General features: G+C 53.4%; 1 protein-coding gene across 2 annotated transcripts in view; it reads right to left on the bottom strand.

Moving 5' to 3' along the window:
- SHANK2 (SH3 and multiple ankyrin repeat domains 2) overlaps nucleotides 1–20,840 on the bottom strand; it is a 506,338-nt gene that overhangs the window by 339,142 nt on the left and 146,356 nt on the right. The gene's annotated exons all lie outside the window — the stretch shown is intronic.

Below are 20,840 nucleotides of genomic sequence, written 5' to 3'. Positions count from 1 at the left end.
GTTAAAATTGCTGCCAAGTGTCACACTGGGAAACGATTTCTGAGCGACAGACCGGAGCTGTCTTGTCAAAAAGCAAAGCTCCCCTGCAGACCCGGTCCCACGGGGCTCCCTGCTGCCCAGTGTCACCTCCCAGTGTCGGGGACGAGCCACAGACCCACAGACACCTGAGCCCCAGTTCTGACGCCGCTCACTGTCCCTGCTTCTCTCTGGGAGGAAAAGGAAGAGGAAACGCAGAACCCTCTCTCCTCCTCCACCCCTCCTGTCCTGGAACCAACCTCCTAGTGTGCTTATAAATAAATTCAGGCTAGGTCGTGTCCTTTAGAAGAAAAAAGACATCCAGCTTGTAATTAATCCCAGTGCCGCGGAAGAAACTTATTATATAAAGAGATTGTTCTTCCTTCTTTTTCCTTCATACACATTAAATCACAGATCCTATTGTAGGAACACTGACCACTCAGGGAACACACTGAATACCCATCGGGTTCTAGCTGCGAAAATGTAGGGGAGGTACGTGAATTAAATTCAACACGATGAAATAACATAAAATTGCATTTTAATACCTTGAGGAATAAAAAGAAAAAAATCCCGAAGACATTTCCTTTCTTAGGAAAAACCCAGGGAGAGTGACTTCAGCTCTCTGGAACGAGCTAGTAAACCTTGGCACCAAGAGGGGCCCGTTTTCCTAAACGAGTTTTTAAGATCCTGGTAAATAATTCGAAACCACTAAAACTTTAAGTCAAGGGCTCAGAGTTCCGCCTTTGGGGCCTGGGTGCCGAAAGAGAGGATTCTGTCCTTAGATGCCGGCTCTAAAACCTGCCCCAGATGTCATGCCGAACAGAACAGGCTGCAGAACGCTCTGGTCCCGGGAAAGGGGAATTTGATGTACGCGGGACCCTGGCCCACCGGCAGCATCTATGTTCCAACAGAGCGGTTCCTTTCACTTCCCTTCTGCAAACACGGCTCCGTTTAACTGCGGTCCCCTAATTGCTCAGGGAAGGCTTACCACGCTTCATCAGGGAGAACAGCTATCGTCAGGATCCGTTCATTAGAGCAGATACGTGGATGTTTATCGCTCTTAAATTAATCCACTCTTTGATTCCGCATATTTACCCTGGCGCAGCCAGCGGGGGGAAACCCTGGCCGTGGAGGATTTATGCTGGGGGCCGTCAGGCCTCCGAGGGAGTGACCACACATGCTCTGCAGCCCCCTTTTCCAGGACCCTGAGAAGGCACAGGTGCCCGGTTCCGACGGCAGCCCCGGGGGGCTCACTGGGAGCCACAGGAACCAGACTCCCTGCCTTCGGCTCAGACGCTGTTCCCCCTGACTCTCTCCCTGCTCACCTGGAGGATGAGCAGCTCTCGGGCTCTGAGGGCAGGGCGCTCCCCAAGCCCGGGGACCAGGGGAACACCAGCCCCCATGCACCTGCTGGTCTGGGAGCCCTCAAGAGAAGGGCTCAGAGGAAGCCCTCAGAGGAAGACTGAGAACTCCAAGCTGGCACAGAGAGGCCCTTCAAAGAAACTGATGTATCCTGTAGGCGTGTATGAGATGCCGAGCATACAAAGAGCAAGATGATTACATCGTTCAAAGCCTCTGACTGTGACCCCGAGGAAGCTTCTAGGTAACAGCCAGGTTCACTCTGGAAATGCCCTCTCTTCACTGCAAGGCTGCATTTCAGCTTCTGTGTCCCCCCCTCCCCCGATCTCAGCAATGCCCCTTGAGGGTTAAGCTGACCACGCTCGGCTACGGGCTTGTGATCAGCCTTCGGATGATTTCTGGGTATCACCTGCCTGCATGACAAGTTTGTCCTTGGTCTTGATATTACAGATCAAAATACTGATGTCTTCTTTTAAGCACAGAACGTGGTCCCTTGGAGACACCCACGGCCGCTGGGCCTCTAGTCTCAGCTGTGAGTGGCAGCCGTTCTGAGACCTGCCAGCACATTAGGGTGCTGAACACGCTCCCCAAAATCCCTTAGCAACTGCATCCTGGTGCCGAACGTTTTAATTCTTCCAGTCATGATTCATGGTGCCGTCTGTGGACAATAATGAGAGACAATAATCCCCAAAATAGCTGCTGCTCAGCAGAGCCCTGCTGCGTCCCACTTACGGGACAACCCGGGGCCACACCAGGGGCGCCTCACCCCTGCTGGGGCGCCCCCGGAACCCCGCTGAGCCCACCCGGGACGGATCCCCGAGCACACCCAGCGCATCGGGGATGAAGAGGGAACACACAGGGGAGACGCTCCCCCCTCCCCCAGCAGGCTGCCACCCCTGCCCGCCCACAGGGGTGTGGCCAAAAGGAAGACGCCTCTTTCAGTTGTAAAATCGAGGTCAGGCTTTACAGCCTTCTGGGCTCTTTGACTAAAATACAATCAAATAAAACATTCATTTCTACAAATCAACTCCATTTTCACACCTGGACCGGCAGACACCGGAGTGTGTGTCTGTGTGTTTTGTGGGCCTCACCACCACCCTCTCCCCCAGGCAGTGCCCCCCTCCCTCCCTGCCCCCTCCCAAGTTTTCTGCAGCAGAGGGTCAAAGAAGAAGCAACGCTGCCCGCATCCTCCGTCCGTGTGGCCTAAAGCCACAGAGAGCGGGGTCGGGATCGTCCCGTGAGTCCTGCAGGGCAGGTGAGCCCCTCGGCCGCCTGCCGACCTCGGGCAGGGGGCAGACCAGACCTAGACAAGCCTGGGGGTAGTACGCAGGGGTGCGGCTCTGGGGCAGGTCAAAGGATGGTGGGAGCTGGAACACACGAGCCCTGCTGACCCGTCACGTGGTCAGAGTGGATGGAGGAAGAAAATCCCCCGGCGCTTCCAGAACGCAAAGCTGGTGGAGAGCAGAACCGCTAAATCCTGCCTCGGCTACACACACACCACACGCACACGCACCACACGCACCACACACGCACACACACACACCACGCACACACCACACGCACACACAACACACGCACACACGCGCACACCACACACACACCACACGCACACCACACGCACACAATCACACACACCACACACAATCACACACACATGCACACCACACGCACACACACACACCACACATGCACACACACCACACGCACACCACACGCACACACACCACATGCACACACCACACGCATACACACCACACGCACACGCACACACACCACACAATCACACACATGCACACCACACGCACACGCACCACACGCACATGCACACACACTCACGCACACACACACGTACACAATCACACACACCACAATCACACACACATGCACACCACACGCACGCACACACACCACACACGCACGCACACCACACGCACACACACACGCACACACACATGCACACACCACACGCACATGCACACACACCACACAATCACACACATGCACACCACACGCACCACACGCACATGCACACGCACACACACCACACACACACGCACACACACACCACACGCACACACACACGCTGTCCGGTCCCTCCCGAGCCAGCTTTCACGAGGCGGCACGGCAGGCCGTAGACATGACCTCCCGAATTCTGGGAGGGTGATGATACAATGATCACCCGTCACTGAGACGGCACGCGGTCCCCCCGCCCTTCCTGCGGCGGGCACCTCTGAACGAGGACGCGGCCGAGCGCATGACCGCAGGGGCTCCCCTCGAGGCCGCCCGCGCACCCAGCCAGGGCCGGCAGCCGGGGCGAGGTACGCGGGACACACGGGACACGCGGGGCCCCCGGCAGGCGGGGCGTGCGGCCACACACCTGCCCCCCAGCAGCAGACACTCCACTGCTACATCTCCCGGCGCCGGAGCCCCGGGGGCCGGGCCTGAGCTACTTCGGGTCGCTTTGCTTCATTTTTATTAGGAAACAGAAACTAGGAAAGCGAGGGCGGGGGGGGGGGACCGAGAAAGGCCACCACGCAGCGCTGCAGCCAGGGCTGTCCGGGGGGCGGGGGGCACCTCGGTCCCGCACACGGTCCGCCGCCCCAGCGCGCTGCCAGTGACACGAGGGCTCGGCGGCCCCTGGGCGTCAGGCAGCTGCCAGGTGAGCGTCCGCGAGCAGCCCACGTTTGGCACCGCTTCGGTACCAGAACCAGGAGAGGCAGTTGCTGGAGCACCCGCGCCCACTCGCCCGCGGGGACGAGAGCCGAGCCACGCGGAGAAATCACGCCCGCAGCCTCAACCGCTGCTCCGGGGCGGGGCTCCGGCAGAAAGGGCACGGGCACCTCCGGGGACAAGAGTCCCACGCTGCTCCTAACCCGCGCTCGCGGCTTTCCTGCCCTGTAAGAGGGGGCCAGTGGCGCCGGTCCCACGGGTACAGTCGTGTCCCGAGTCCCAAGGCCACCACCCACTCCTAGCTTCTTGTCCAAGCCACGGACAACCCGGCGGCTCTGTCAGCTCAGGAGGGATCGGAGAAAACGTGCAGAAGTCTACGTGGATACTTTTAAAATTATTCACCAAAAGCAACCAACGAGCACTTGGTACCTGACTGTGCAAAGCTACAGAGAACGGAGCTGAGCGGCCATGCTCCTCGTGCGTACGCGCTGTGTGGCTTCGGCCCTGTCGCTGCACATCCCTGAGCCTCGGCTTCCTCGTCTGCAGCAGTGATCACAGACCCTTCCTCACAGTAACCTGGCAATTACAGGGAGCTAGTGTGTGCAGAGTAATTAGCACGGCCCGATACACAAGCCCTCGAGAAATGGCAGCTTCTACTGTAAAAACTCTTATTTTTGAAGAGTAGTCTCTATAAACAACGGAAGAGTACGTTTAAAAACATTAGTACCTAAGGGGAGGAAAGATGAGACTAAGGAGGCGCCTGGGTGGCTCGGTCGGTTAAGCGTCCGACTCCTGGTTTCCGCTCAGGTCATGATCTCAGGGTTGTGGGGTCAAGCCCTGCATTGGGCTCCACGCTCAGCAGGGAATTTGCTTGGGTTTCTCTCTCCCTCCGCCCCTCCCCCCGCTCACTCACATGCTCTCTCTCTCTCAAATAAATAAATCTTTACAAAAAAAAAACTAAGAGACTAGGAAGGAGAGGGAGAAATGGTGACTTCTTCATGTTTCCTTTGTTTTATAGATTTGACTTTAGAATGATGCAGATATTTCATATATCTATAAAAATTTTTTAAATCTAAAAAGCGGTTGTTACAAATCAGAAATAAAATTAAACAAAATGAACCTAAATGCACATAGAGCTGGTGGCATAAACAAATAGAGAAAAATGATTCCAAATGACTTCCAAACACAGACTTTATTGCACATCCCTAAGGGGATTTACTCCGATGACAAACACAACTTAAACCATCCAAGCATCACATTGCTGGTGGAGGTGTTGGCATTATGACTGGGAAAATTTTGCATGTGCGCAAGGGAATAAACCAGGAGAACCGTAGCACGGCAGATGGAGACCTGAGGGTTCAGCACGTTTGAAAGGAGACACAGAAGCAGGATCAAGGTTTGGCAAAATCCTTGTCCTGAATTACTACAGGCAACACTGAGATGACTTACCATGTACATCATCTTTAAAATAAGACCGCTTGCACTTAGAATGTAGCTCCTAAAACCACTCGATGTGAAAAGGAATGAGGCTTCCCTGGAAAAATGGTTGCTTCCAAGTCTGAGCAAGAAATTTGCTCCAGGAGCATGCAAACTCTTGTCATGCCAGAAAATATGGAAGCCGTCCATGATGATGAGGTCATGCTCAAAGGCTTATTAGGAAATGATCTGGAAAAGCCTCCACTGAGCACAGATAGGTGTGATGAAGTGGCTAGAGGCAGGTGATTGCGTCCCCAAGAAGAACAGAGCAGGATAAACAAAAACAGGCATGTCTGTCGAGCTTAGCTACCACTAAGACCCACCGTGTGGGGCCAGAGTGAAGAGACGAGCTCACATCCCACAGCTGTTTTTCCCTGGGATCATGTGCACATTCCCAACTCAGGAAAACGGCTGGGAATCCCAGGCTGATCCCTGCTGGGTGCAGAAAAATTAGCGGAGTGTTTAGCATAAGGCAGGGCTAGTGAACAGTCAAAACTGCAGACCTGCAGGGCCGAAGTCTGGGTGGGAAGGAAGAGTGGAACACTGACGGAGACATTTAGCTGTTTTTCCCTTCAAGACAAACATTTTTTAGGGGACTCTGAACCTGGGAGGGACAGAAGGCTAAGGAGCGAGGCGTGAGCACTGGAGTGCAGGGCCCACCAGGCAGAGGGGCACAGTGAGCACAGCAGATGCTCAGCTGAGAGCATCTTAGGGCCCCACTGTGGGAGAAGGAGCAAGCTGGGCTGGAATGAATCCTCACAAAACCAACCCAGCCTTGGCTCAGCCCCATCTGCAACCAGCCCCCCGCTACCTACCTAGTGCAAGACAGGGTGATCCTCTCTGAAAGCAAATCTGGAGTCTCTGTAATTTTTTAAATACATGCCATGCCCGGCATTCTATAAACAATCACTAATCATTCCCAGGGACAGTGCCAGGTGTTGGAAAACAAAGAGAAAACCCAGTCAACAGAAACAGACCCACGGATAGTGCAGACACTTGCGTGAGTGGTTAAGAACTTTAATTAATTAATTAATTAATTAATTAATTTCTTCCAGAAAATAAAGGAAAAACAAAATATCTGAAAAGATGGATAATTTCACCAGAGAATTGGAACACCTAAAAAAGAATCCATTAAAGACCTAAACGTGCAGCCTGAAACCATAAAAATCCTAAGAGAAAACGCAGCCTGTAATCTCTTGGGACATCAGTCTTAGCAACAACATTTATGGATCTATCCCAAGGCAAGGGAAACAAAAGCAAAAATAAACTGTTGGGACCACAGCAAAATAAGAAGCTTTTTTACAGAGAAGGAAATCAACAAAACAAAAAGACAACATACTGAATGGGAGAAGATATTTGGAAGTATATAATTGATAAGGGGTTAATATTCTAAATATATGAAGAACTTAAACAGTCCAATCAAAATGGGCAGAGGACCTAGATAGCCATTTCTCTAGAGAAGACATACAGATGGGCAACAGACACATGAGAAGATGCTCATCATCACTGACCATCAAGGAAATGCAAATCAAAACCCAATGAGCTATCACCTGACACCTGTCAGAATGGCTAGAATCAGAAAGACAAGAAACAACAAGTGTTGGCGAGGATGTGAAGAAAGGGGAACCCTCGTGCACACTCGGGAATGCAAGCTGGTGCAGCCGCTGCGGAAGACAGTATGGAAGTTCCTCAAAAAATTAAAAAAAGAAATACCCTATGATCCAGTCTTCGCACTACTGGGTATTTAACCAAAGAAAATGAAAACACTAATCTGAAAAGATATATGCACCTCTATGTTTATTGTAGCATTATTTTAAATAACCAAGACATGGAAGCAACTCAGTGTCCATTGATGGATAAATGGATGAAGATATATATATATACACGTACACGTACACACACACACACACACACACACACACACAGGCAATGGAATGTTACTCAGCCACAAAAAAAGGGATGAGATCTTGCCATTTGCAAATGGGAAACAGAGGAGCCACTGATATGTGTGTGTATGAATTTCTAAATGTGTCATCAAAGCCGGGAGATGAAGAGGAGAAAGCTGAGTTGGTGATGTAAAAATAAACAAATTACAATAAAATCTCCCTATGCTGTCTAAATTATAAGCAAAACTAAAAGAAAGGATGAATTTGAAAAAGAAATCTGTACTCTATGGCTGCTAAGAGTTACAATACCTATTATATTAGTATAAACCGATAATAAAGAGGCCCAAACCCAATCCCCAAAACAGGCAAAACCCAATGGGCAATCTTCATACTAAGGAGTCAACAGGTACCAACGGGTGGTGTGAGCCATCAGATGTTGGAGGAGAAAGGCGGCAGGAGGGCCTGAGGGTCCCCCGAGCTCCTGGGCGAAGGTTTCGGGTTTGAGAGTGAGGACCTATCAGGTTTTGGTGCGTTTCTCCCACTCGGGTGGCTGCCCACATCCCCGGCGTTCACCCCCATTCTTGATCATTGTGTTTGAACCCCGATTGGCTTCACTCGGCAGCTCCTCTTTCCTTCCAGCCTTGGGCACCCAGCCTACGAGGAGGCAGACCCATCTGTCACTGGCTGGTGGCCATTCAGCAGGGGCCCCAAGACGCAGCAGTGAGCCCTGTGTCCACCTGCAGTGGGGCTGCTGGTTACAAAGACGTCACCGTCATCACGGGGAAGGGATGCCAGATCCTGGGTGCCGCTGGGGAATGCTTGCTTTCAGAGGTGCTAGGCTCAGCACCCCTCCCATTCCCACCCCAGAACAGTGAGGCTGAGACCCCTGACTTCACATCTGAAGCATTTTCTATCCACCCAGAGGCTTCAGTGGGCGGCCAGGCCAGGAAGTTACATCGAGACAGTGTCACTATAGACCAGCTTTTCCTCCTTGAGATTCTGGTGAGGATGCCGGACATCACGTCTCTTTCATGGTCTTTCTTTCCTTCCGGTTGGAGCCTTCACGTAGGACTGCCTTACGGGGAGGCCACGGTCTCCTTTGAAACATGGCACCCCTAACAAGCAACTCTGGGGTCCAGCTTATGTCTCCCCCCAAATTCAATGCTCTGAGTACCCAGACACAGCATCTTCTGTGGTTTCTGTTCTCTGGCCATTGCCCGCCCCCAATCCTACAAGGTCAGTTGGATCCTCCCGCCCCACCGCCATCCCGGCGCACGGGGGGGCAGCTCCTCGGCCAACAGAATCGAACACCCTGCCCACTCCAGCGGTTACTCTCAGCGCCGCCCCACCACTGGCAAGGAAACGTACAAAGCCCGCTCCAGAACGACAGTTTGCACCACAGAGGGAAGGTGTGTGGGGTTTCGCGGTGGGCCACTATTTATATCTGCATGAATCAGCAGCCCGAAGCTGTTTCTGTCAAAGAAGGCAATGGGTAAATACATGACACATTTCATCAGTGACTTTATGGAATAAATATTTCAAAAGTGTCCTGCTACACGGACGCTGAGCTAAGAAACACATGCATTTTATTAAAGACCACCCATCAGAGTGAAGAAAAGCCTTTTAAACCTTGTACATGAGATGCCTGATGGCTGTGGGAACCGCCTGGAAATCTTCAGGGTGCCTGGTAAGGAAACCGCATGTTCATAAAACATGTCCTTGGGTCTCTTCTAGGATCCGAGCCCCACCCCGTGCACCTGCCATCAACACCAGCAGAAACCTTGCAATGTGCCTTTGCTAGGGCCAGATACTTAAAACCTAGTAGAAAAAGAAAACACTGAGGCAGGTCATTTCTCCCTCAGAGCGTCATGCCCGTGTTAGGGTTGAAATGTAAAAAGCAAACCCACCATCTGAGGGGCACCTGGGTGGCACAGTCAGTGAAGCGTCCGACTCTGGGTTTTGGCTCAGGTCACACTCTCAAGGTCGTGAGATCGAGCCCTGCATCAGGCTCCACACTCAGTGGGGAGTTTGCTTGGCATTCTCTCTCTCCCTCTCCCTCTGCCCTTCCCGCTTGTGTGCATGCTCACTCACTCACTCACTCTCTCTCTCTCTGCCCTCCTTGTTCACAGTAGCTTTGTCCTATAAAGGCACTGTGAACGCTGATTTAGAGACTCCTGAACAGGTGGTCCTAGGGGAGACACAGGGCTAGGTCCCCACCAAGTGATGGACACACAGCTGGCTTGATGGGTGTGCAAGGACACCTGGTTTAATACATACGGTTTGCTCACCGACACTGACCTCACGGAAGCAGGGCTGTGGCTCGTGCCTGGACGAAGCTTAGCAGACACACGCCTTTTCTCCCTAAGGCCCGTTCCTGTGCTCAGCATCACTACCCAGCTCTTCAGCACTATGCCTCGGGGCTGTTTCAAGCAGTTAAACACCAACAAAAGAACACAGAAATGCAAAAAAAAGAAAGAAAAAGGAGAAAAAACACGCCGCAAGGTTTTATTTTGGGGTTACAAATAAATTTGTGAGCAGGCAAATTCACAAATGCAGCGCCTACAAATAATGTGACGGGCCAGAGGGCTTTGCAGAATCCCCTTGTCTGGCCACATTAACAAGAAGAGGTGATCCTCACTTTCTACCACTAATCACTAGGCCCTCGTCTGTCTCCTGGTTGGTCCGTCCCCACCCACTGGAGACAGAAAGGTGAACCAGTGGTTAGAATCTTTTGCTGCCGGGTACGGAGGGAGGGAGGCAGGCACACATCATACGCTTGTTGAGACATCTCAAGATGTTAGCTTCTCCGTTTAAAAAAAAAATAAGAGCCCAGAATACAAAACAGACTCAGAAGAAACACATGGAGACAAAAGAGTCTTTGTACCTATTTTATAAACAGTAATGCTTCCCACAGTGTTAAAATGAGTAAGAATCCCGGAGCACTGACTCTGAATTCCATTTAAATATTCATGAAGATTCCGAACTCCGTCTTCAGAAAAGATCTCACTGTTAAATGCCCCCATGGAGCCCCGTGTCAGCCTTCCCTCCTGTTCTGTGCTCTGGGTCATTTCACTGCCTGGCTCAAGAGCGGTTAGACCGGACGGAGTGGGCTCGTCCTGTGGACTTGGGCCAAAGTAGGAGAAGCACTGCAAGTCAACGCAAGGAAGAGAACCTAAGGCAGCAGACCCCCTTGGGAAGTGATGAGTTCCCCATCTCTGAAGGGGTTCAAGCAAGGGAAGCCAAGATCATGAGGACATGATAACTGCCAATAAGACACAGGCATGGTCCAGGTGGCCTTTGAGACCTTTCAGCACCATGAATCACATGTCCAGATTCCCAGATGTTATAACACCTGCTGCCCCTAGGAGGATGGCTCAGATTCCACAATTCCTTTGTCACTTTTAGGAGAGACTCCAGGAATCACAGAACTCTCCCTTCCACCCCGTGACCCAAAGATGTTTAGAAGGAAAGGCTGGTGGTCTCTTTGAAGGGAGAGGTCTGAGACAGCTGGTCGACCAGCCTGCAAGCCGAATTCAGTGAAGAGTTCTCAGCGCTGACCAGGCATCGATCAAGGGCTTGTGCTTGGCAGTCCTAAGGTACGTTTGCTGAGATGGGAAACGGAGGGTGGTTGTCAGGGCAACCTCACCCCGAAAAGGGCCTTCTTGCAGAATGCTCCTGCATGGTCTCCTGCTGGTTTTCATCTGGACCATGAGATAGGGTCCCAGGGCTTGGAACGGAGAGACAGTGCGGGGAGTACAGTGAGGGCATTTGCTTTAAGGCTGATTGATCGCCGAGACGGCGGAGCATCAGAGATGCTCTTTTCTCGAGGAGGAACCAGATTCCCCCAAAAAGCACTCACAGGGCAGAATCGGGACCAAGGAAGAAACACGTCACAGGACTGGTAAGGTGGGCAGTGCTGGAGGGCAAGATTCAGCCGGCGGCCCTGAAGCCAGACGGGCAGTAGGACCACCTTCCAGCCCCCACCAGGCCTGTGCCAGAGAAGGGAGGGGAAGACGAGCTGCCGAGCGGTGCGGGTGACCAAGAGTGACAGCCAGTACCTCCTGGGTGGGTGGGGCTGGAGGACATGCACACAGATCAATTCTAACAAGACTCCGAGGCAGACACAGACCTGCAGAGTGAGAGCTCAGACGAAGCTTCTAGAACAACAGGGTAAGAGCGACACCCACGAGAATGCAATGTGCACAAGACCTGCCATTCCTTTAATCTGTGTGCCTTCCAGCATGTGCACACATGGTCATCGTTCATTAGCGCGTATCATAATAAGGAAGTGTGTTTTTGTGGAAAAGTCTGAGAGCATCATCGAGGGCAGGACGCCGGCGCTTGTGCTTGGCTTGGCCCCAAGAAGGGTGCTCAGCGTCACTGTGGTCTCATCTCCGACACAGGGTAAGGACAGGCTTTGTCTCAGGGGCTGCCATGGGGACTCAGCGGCTGGGACAGGAGTGCAAGTGTCCCAGGGCCACTGTAATGAAGGACAGACGCAGCAGCTTACATCAACGCACACTTAGCACCTGGCAGTTCCAGAGCCAGAAGTCCTAAAATCAAGGCGACATCAGGGCTGGTTTCTTGTGAAGCTCTGGGGGAGAATCAGTTTCCTGGCCTCTTCCAGCCTCCTGTGGCACCGTGTTCCTGGGCGCGCAGCCCCTCCTGGGTCCACGAGGACAGCAGCCCAGCACCATCCATCAGCCGCTCTGATCTACGCTTCCTTCGCCATGTCTCCTCTTGCTCTGCCCCTCCTGCCCCTCGTGAATGACACGAGACCACCTAGGGAGTCCAGGACCACCTGCCATGTCAAGACCCTTACCTGAATCACACCTGAGAAGTGCCTCCTGCCACAAAAGGGAACATAAGCATGGGTTTGGGTGATCAGGATGTAGACATCATTAGGGGGCCTCTCCTTGGCCCCCACAACAAAAAAAGCAGTTGACCCTGCTCGCTACAGAGAAGCAATCTGTCCGTACCACCTAAGAGGCACTGGGATGGTGACGAGGAAGGTGACGAGGATGCTGGCAGGGATGGAGAGTGGAGGTGAGTGCCAGAGAGTAAAGATCTCCAGCGTCGCGGGCCACACGGTCTCTACGGCGTCTGCTCAACTCTGCCGCTGTCGCTCAAGAGCAACCACGGAGAAAACGCAAACAAATGGGCACAGCAGTGTTCCAATAAAACTTTATTTACAGAGATAAGGCAATGGGCCAAATGCAGTCCAAATTTGCCGGCCCCTGATGTCGTGTTTTCCGGGCTCCAGTCATTCTACCTCTGCCCGGACGAGGCTTAGACAGCCCTGCCCATGGCCTGTGAGTAGTAGGGCCTCCCGGTGGAAGGGAAGCAGGTCCTTCCCTGCCCCACTGACTCTGGCTCTGCCTGCTCCCTGCCGTCTCAGCCTAAAGAAGAGCCAGGTCTCCTCGGCCTGGGTCCTGGGACAGAAACAAAACCAAGACCAATTTTTCTGGCATTGTCACTAGATGGCTGGAAGCCAGTGAAAGGGTGGGGATGTTTGTTACCACACATAACCTAGGCTGAGCTGACTCATGCATGTAACAAGTGCTAGTCATTATTATTGCATGTTACTCCAGCTCTTTCTCAGGTACCCCACCTAGCTAGTATGGGATGCCCAACTGGAACCACTCCCAAATCACCACCACACCTAGGACAAGACTGGCTGTGGGGCTGATTTTGCTGTTCTAAATGCATTCTGAAATAGCAAGAACGTAAAGAAGCCATCAACTGATTGCACACGATAAAATTATATTCCACGATGGAAAGGCACAAAGCACGGACACCTGCTACAGTGTAGACGAGCCTCAAAAACAGTATGCTGAGCAAGAGCAGCCCATCCCAGAAGGCCATGTAGTGTAGACTCCATTTATACGAAAGAGAGAAATCCACGGAGACGGGAAGTAGGTCCACGGATGTCAGGTCCTGGGGTCAGGTCGGGGGACGATGGTGGAAGGGTTTCTTTTGAGGGATGAAAGTGTTCTAACGTTGACGGTAGTGGTGGTTGCTCGTATCTATGAATACACCCCAAACCAGCTAACTGTACACGTTCCATGGGGGAGTTGCACGGTAGGCGAATCATGTCTTAATAAAGCTGTTTTAAAGAAACACCTAAGCACAGAGCCCTTGGAAATCGAGTTCAGGGGCCACTGCCACTCCCCTCCCACGGCTTAGAGGGACACCGTATGGGCTGCTTGGACCCCAGTCGGAGCTGTCCGCTTGGCCACGACAAGTCAGGACAAGGGGACTGAGATGCAGAACGATCATTGGTTGTGAGCTTTTTCCAGGTGGGGACATTGTCACCGGTGACCAGGGGCAGTGTTTTCTGGGTCATCTTTAAGACCTCACCTAGCCCTTCCGAAGGAAGAAGAGAAGTCCTGACATGCCCCTATGTTAAGGGACAGCTGTTGGCTACCACAGTGTCACTGCATGGGTCCCCGATTTTGACAGCCACCGTCTGCTGGTGGGTCCACCTCGTCTGCACAGATACACACTCTCAACTACCCCGATTATTTTTCCAAAGTGAAAAATCATCCTGCTAACATTTTAAAGAAAGAATGAAAAACATCATCCATTTTCCTTCAAGCCTGTGGAAAACCTGGCAAGTCAAAATTAGCTTAACAAATACTGCTGTTTTAAAAAACTTTGAGTCTCTGCAGGCAATATTTATTAGCCATTTCCATAAGCCCACTCGAAACTTCTTAGAATTACCATAATCTGTCTGACACCGTATCTTCCACCAAAAATGTCTTCTTCCAGCAGAAACTGTGATGTTCTTGGAAGAAAAGAAAACATTTTGGGGACATCCAGTTCTGGGCAAAAGCGTTGGTTCTGCCTTGCCGATGGACACCTTCACGACGAAGACCAAGTTCCTTTGAGGAAACAGAGTCATTGTTTCTCACAAGGGTCACAGGAAATCCTAATTTCCAGATGTACTAGTTCTTCTCTTAAACCGTGGCCTGTAGGAAGCGAGGCCCCATCTCAGACGCTCCAGAAACGGGAGGAATAAGGACTCTTCAAATTCAATTAGCGACAGCAGCAACAGGGTCCTGCTGGGTCCCGCGCCTGTGCTGTCCTGGCCAGGGGGACCACAGACATAGAGAAATGCACCCCATGGCAGGCGGGACCCCCATCGCTGGCTCTGGGCCCATTTCCAGGAAACCAGTTCTGGTTTCCACTAACTAGAGCCACTCTCCCAAGTCAGGCTGCCACGCCTCCCCTTCCCAGGCTGTGAGCATTGCCCTCTCCTGAGTGTTCGGTCTTGTGCTGGGACAGAGCAGAGCCAAGGTCAGGGGAAGTGGAGAGTCCGCCAGACCCTCAAAGACCCCACATGGGGGCCACCAGCTGGAGGGCAGGGGTGCCCGTGTTTCCCTTACAACGTTGTCCTGAAGGTTGCCACACAGACAAAACTATTTAAAAACACACAGTGTACCACCTTACGCCCATGAGGACGGCGAACATATAAAACGAAGCAGAAACAAGGGCTGGCGAGGAAGTGCAGAGCCCTGGGCACGGCTCGAAGGAACGTGACGTGGTGCAGCCGCTGCGGAAGACAGCACGCGGTTCCTCAGAAAATGAACCACAGACTTTCCACGTGGCCCCGCAAGCCCACTGCCGGGGTGTCCACAGAGAGGCGAAGGCAGGGCTTGGAGAACCACCTGCTCACCCACGTTCACGGCAGCATTATTCACGGCAGCCATGCAATGGGAGTGCCCAAAGGTCCATCCACGGACAAAGGGAAAAACAAGACGTGGCCCGTCCACACACTGACTGTCACTCAGCCTTAGAAAGTACGGACATTCTGACGCCTGCTCCAACGCGGATGGACTCTGGGGACACGATGCTCAGTGAAGTAAGCCAGACACAAAAGGGCATATATTGTAAGATTCCGCTCATATGAGGTCTCTAGGGTCTCCAGATTCATGGGGACAGAGAGTGGACGGTGGGTGCCGGGGCCGGGGGAGGGATGGGGCTCCGTGTCTCAGGGGGACAGGACTTCAGTTTGGGAAGATGGAAAGCTCTGGAGACAGATGGTGAGGACGGCTGCACAACAGTGTGAATGTACTCAATGCTCCTGAACTCTGCACCTAAAAATAGTTAAGGTGGTAATGTCTACATTATGTAAATTTTACCATGATTGAAAAAAGACTGAATTTCTAAATTCTCTTGAAAAGCAAGATCTGGCAACATCGGATATGTGTATTTTACCACGATTTTTAAAAAGCAAACGTGAAATAACAAACGTACCCCACAGATGCTCGCTTCCTACTGTAGATCGAGCGTGTCTGTGGTCCTCCCTCCCGCAGGCTGCGAGGGCCGCGTGCATCGGGCCAGCCTCCCCTCCCCCTCCTCACTCTTCCCACACTGCCCACACCTGTTCGCTATGCGACCTTTGAGCACAGGGTTCCCAGCCTGAGAAGGGACCCTTCCCACCCACCTGCACGCGTCTGAGCAGTTACTCAGCATTCAGACGTCAGATGAGGTGCTGCTCCCAGGGAAGCCTGCTGGGCCCCAGATGATGCAACCCCCAAATAGGCTCACCTGGTGCTTAGCACCCCTGTTGCAACCGTATTTTATCAAATATAAGACAGCACGCATGCATGATGCTCGCAGTTTTATGTGCCCAATGATGGAAGAGGCTGCCGACACGCCTTCTGAACACTGGGGAAAACTCTTCAGACCTCACATTGCTCATCTGGGGACAGTTCTGCCCATCGTGGGGAGCTCTTGTGGTTTCAAACGCAACTGATGACAGCTGTGACAGGTGAGCAGAGAGCCCCTGAGAACAGGTGGGACACAGCCGTCACCGAGTGGTGGGTGGCACGACCTTCCGAGGGAGCCGCTGTGGGCGCCCGGTGAGAGTGGGGGCTAGTCCTGCGCATGTCCCGTCCTCGGGACTCACGGACACACAGCAGGCTTCGGGTAAGTACTCGCTGGACGACCACTGAACCTGGAACCTCAGGTGAGTGCCAGGGGCCAAGTGGCTGGAAGGGGAACCCTCACAGGTACCCCCCAGGTAAAGGGTGGTCCCCCAGCAGTAAGAATCTCAACGTGGGGCCTCCTGCCTGGGGACGCACGGCATTTGCGGGAAGTCTGTGTTGCACGGGTGGGCGCCAAGCGGTCCCCTGTGCTTTCCAGAGAGCCCACGGGGGGGGGGGGGGGTCCCACAAGAGCCCGTTGGCTCTAGAGAACCAGGAGCAGAGAGGGGGCTCAGCTATGGGCAGAGCCGATTACACAGTACATGCTGATGGGTAGGTGTTCTGCCATGGTCACAAGAGCTCCCCACGATGGGCAGAACCGTCCCCAGATGAGCAATGTGAGGTCTGAAGAGGACAGTCACTAAGGAGACCAGAACCAGTCATCTGAACAAGTAGGCTTAACTTCTAGAACTTTCCGTTCTTGAGCTGCCTGCATCTGGCCAGGGGCAGAGCTTTAAAACGGAGCAATGGAGCCCCAGCGTGGACCTGGGAGAGGGCTGGAGGCTGGAGCAGCCTGTGCCAACCACCCTCTTCCCTTTCCCCTGTATTCTCCAGTCAGACCGCTGGGTTTATTATCCCGTTTCACAGACCGAGGGACGGAGTCTTAAATGAGTGTGCAGACCCGATTCCATGGCTAGCTGGGAGCCAAAGCCGGAATCAGAGCCAGGCCCCTGGGCTCAGAGAACCCACAGAGCCATCCCGAATCCATCCCAGAAGGTCACCCACGTTTCCAACACCCTAAAATCTAAGGCCACGACCGGTTCTGTTCCGTCTGGCCACGAGGATGTGAACTTACTCTTTACCCTTTTATTGCACGGACGAGCACACCTACTCTGTGCCAGGCCCTGAGCAGGGCACTTGGCTTCAACTGAGAGATAAATAACACACAGACTCTGCCCTAGACGATGCTTTTCCAAGACAAGTAAGCCCTCTGGGAGAAGGAGGCTCGAGAATGCTTGGCAAACTCCAAGTTCTGGAAAGCACAGCAAAACTTCATCCTGAGGTCTTTCTTTGTAACGCTAACAGGTGTCTTAAGCCAGACCCCGTATTATGAATTGTTCCTAATAAAGCTGGGATTTGGAGCTCCCACCATGGAAAGCCTGCCATGTCCCACTCGGGCCCACACCCCCTCCCAGCAGCACCAGCTGACCCACCCATTGGCCTCGCTCCTGGACCCTGAGGGGTGAGGTCTTGCACTAACTGAGACCAATGTGGCCTTCCTAATGTCACAGCAGGCAGAGACTTCTCCCTCGTGAATAAACAGCGTTCTTTAAATGCCAACTCTCTAGAGCTTATTCTTAAATGTTAAAAAAAAAAATGATGGAGAAGAATCCCTCTACTAACACCAACTGAGAGCCTCCAACTACCTTTAAAGCAACAGACAAAAGGAGTATGACCACCGCGTGCTTGTCTTTGCTATAGATTTCTCTATTTTGCTGGCAATCCCGTGGCTTCTGGTGAGCACGGTGGCAGGTGGAAACCACAGTGGAAACAGTTCTCAGTTCTCAGCAAGAGAGAAAGAGAGAGAGAGTGAGCTGGCCAGGTCAGCGATGGCAGGGCATCCCCACCTCCATGGACCTATCTGCCCCCCCATACGGTCTCCTACAGAGAAGGGGCCAGACTGTGAGCAAGTGAACACAGTGAAGACCCCAAATGGTGGGCAAATTACGCTGATGCCCACTGGAGGTCCCTGACATGACTCAGTCAGCACTGAACATCGTGGAAGAAACGTCATTCCTCATTGCAACCAGCTCCTTGAGGTCCCTTTCCTTCCTGGGATTTCTCGATCGGCCTGCCCTTTCTGGAAATGCTGCTGGTAGCTGCAGCGTTTAAATTGGGAGCCTGGGATTTGTAGCAGGAGACAGGCACCCCAGGCTGCCCAAACCCCGGTTCTCCACCTGGCGCTGGAACATGACACTAGGCAACCCCGGACAAGCTAAGACACCGGGCGGAGGGACTCTGGGCTTCAGTCAAGTCATGGGATCGATGCTGCTTATGCCCAGGAGGAAAGCTGAAAATCACCCAACAGCAGATACCCAGAGGCATCCAAACGGAGAGGAGAACTAGAGTAATGGAGAGCACAAACGTCATATACAAGTCCCTAAGTCAAGTGGCAGAATACATGCCCAAAAAATCAGAACCAAACAGAAACCCCAAAGCCTTTCACTGAGAACTGCGGACTGGCTCTATTGAGGACCCACCTGGGTGGACCCTGCTTGGTGCCTCAGTGACTGAATGAGGCCTGCCTCCCACCCAGATGGGCTTCAGACGGGGGACGGGAGGCCATGTCATCATCTGTCCCCCCCTGTCTCTCCGACCCTACAACCTCTGCAGGGCCCAGGGAGCTGGGTGAGCCTGCGTGCCATGGACGACCCAGGCACCAGAACATTCTTGAAAATGGCTTCCTTTTGGCCACACGGACTTGGTCCTGGGACTGGGTATGACTGTGACCCTGGCACGTGACCCAAGTTCTGTGCCTGGGCTGTGAGTGGGGACGTTACTGACCCTCAGCCCCAGCGAGCCTGGTGCTGAGGGGCTGCTCAGAGGATGCACGTGTCTCCCACTGCGGGCACCGAAGAGAGGCAGGCAAGCATGACGGGGAAGGCAGGACTTAGGGAAACCAAGTCTGGGCCACGACACAGCGCTGTCCCTGTTCAGCTCAGGAGCTGACTGTATTTCAGGAACACAAACCCACTTGTTGGGTCAACCGAAAAGGCAGTTTGGGGAGAGAATCTCATGAAAACCTAGTGTAGGATGTATGGCTGCACCTCTCAGAAACCAGGGGACCTTTGGGAGCCGCACTCTGCATTAGCCATGTGTGTACGTGTGTGCGTGTGCGAGTGTGTACGTATGTGCATGTGTGTGCATGTGTGCGTGCATGTATGTGCATGCATGTCTGTCCCTCTTACTGTCTCCTAATGCACATCACCTCTTCGTTCCTCCATTCAACATGCCCTGCCCTGGCCCCCCTTTGCTCCCCCAGCATCTGGGTGGCCAGAGGGTTCTTTCTGACCCCACTGGAAGGCCCTGGCTCAGTCCCAACGTCCTAGGGGGCACAGTCGGATGGGTCCAGACTCGGTCATTCTGCTGAGGTCCGGGTGGGAGCACAGCTTGGGGGCCTTAGGACAGGTTCCCAACATCACCGATGGGCTGTCCCAGGTATGTCTTCATAAGCCTGGAGGGGATGCTCAGAGGCTGAACCACACTGAGTGGGTAGGTAGAGGCAGGTGAACTTCATGAATGTCATCCATGTAGTTACTGCTCTGGGGTTTGGTTGGAACAGCATTCCCTCCCCAAGGAAGAGCATGTCCCTAAAACTAACACTCACAGTACCTCAAGGGGTAACAGAAACAAAGGCTTAGGTGAGACAGATGGAGACCCCGGGAGACCAGGATGATGTGGGGTGAGGGTATCCTCTTAGCACCCCCTTCAGGGAGGGGCCTTGAGCTTCCCAGAGGGACAGCAGTGAACAGGACCAGCCAAGCGGGGCGGGGGAGGGAGGCTCCAGGCAGAGGGAATGGTGAACCCCTATCCAGAACCCTCTCCTCTGCTTGGCTACTGTCCCTCCCTCTTGGGGTGGGCAGAATAACTGCCCCCAAAAGACATCACAACTGAATCCCTTGGAGCCTGTGAATACATGACCTTATGTGGCCAAGAAGGGTGTTTGCAGACGTGATGAAGTTGATGATCCTGAGATGGGGACACTGTCCAGGGTTGTCCAGGTGGGGCCTAAACATAACCACAGATGTCCTTAGAAGAAAGAGACAGAAGGAGATTTGAATACAGAGGAGGGGCCCCGTGAGCACGGAGGCGGCGGCTGGAGGGGCACGGCCACACCTCAGGGCCCCCTGGAGCCCCAGAAGCTGGAGACAAATTTCCCCCAAATTGCCGTGTTGAAGCGCACCCCCCATGGATGGCACTCGGAGGTGGGGCCTTTGGGAGGAGGTCAGGGTCGGATGAGGTCATGAGGGTGGGCCCCGCAACGGGACCTGTGCCCTGGTGAGAGGAGGAGGGGCAGAACTCTCGGTCCCGCATGCACGCGTGGAGGCAAGGCCACGAGAGGACATGGCGTCCGGGAGCCAGGAGGCGGGCCCTCGGCAGCCACCGAATGGGCTGGCACCGGGATCTCGGGCCTGCAGCCTCCAGAACCGTGAGGGTAAATGTCTGAGGCGAAGCTGCCCGTTCTGTGCGACTCGGCGCTGGCAGCAAGTGCCCCAGCCACGCCCGGCCCACGGTCCACCATGACCGTCTACACCTCATCTGCAGGCCGAGAGCCAGCCAACTAGGACTGCATTTCCCTTGAGTAATAGCCGTGTTTTAACACCTGCTTTTCTGGGTACCTGTAATTAATTCATCCCCACGTTCTGACGGACGTGTCACTCGTACAGAGCACGTGTCCCCTCCAGGGCAAACACACGGGGCCGCCCGTGTCCTTTGTGTCCAG

This window comes from Halichoerus grypus, chromosome 11 (genome assembly GCF_964656455.1).
Source record: "Halichoerus grypus chromosome 11, mHalGry1.hap1.1, whole genome shotgun sequence".
NCBI classification, from domain to species: Eukaryota; Metazoa; Chordata; class Mammalia; order Carnivora; family Phocidae; genus Halichoerus; species Halichoerus grypus.
This window is presented reverse-complemented; position numbering and strand designations above follow the sequence as displayed.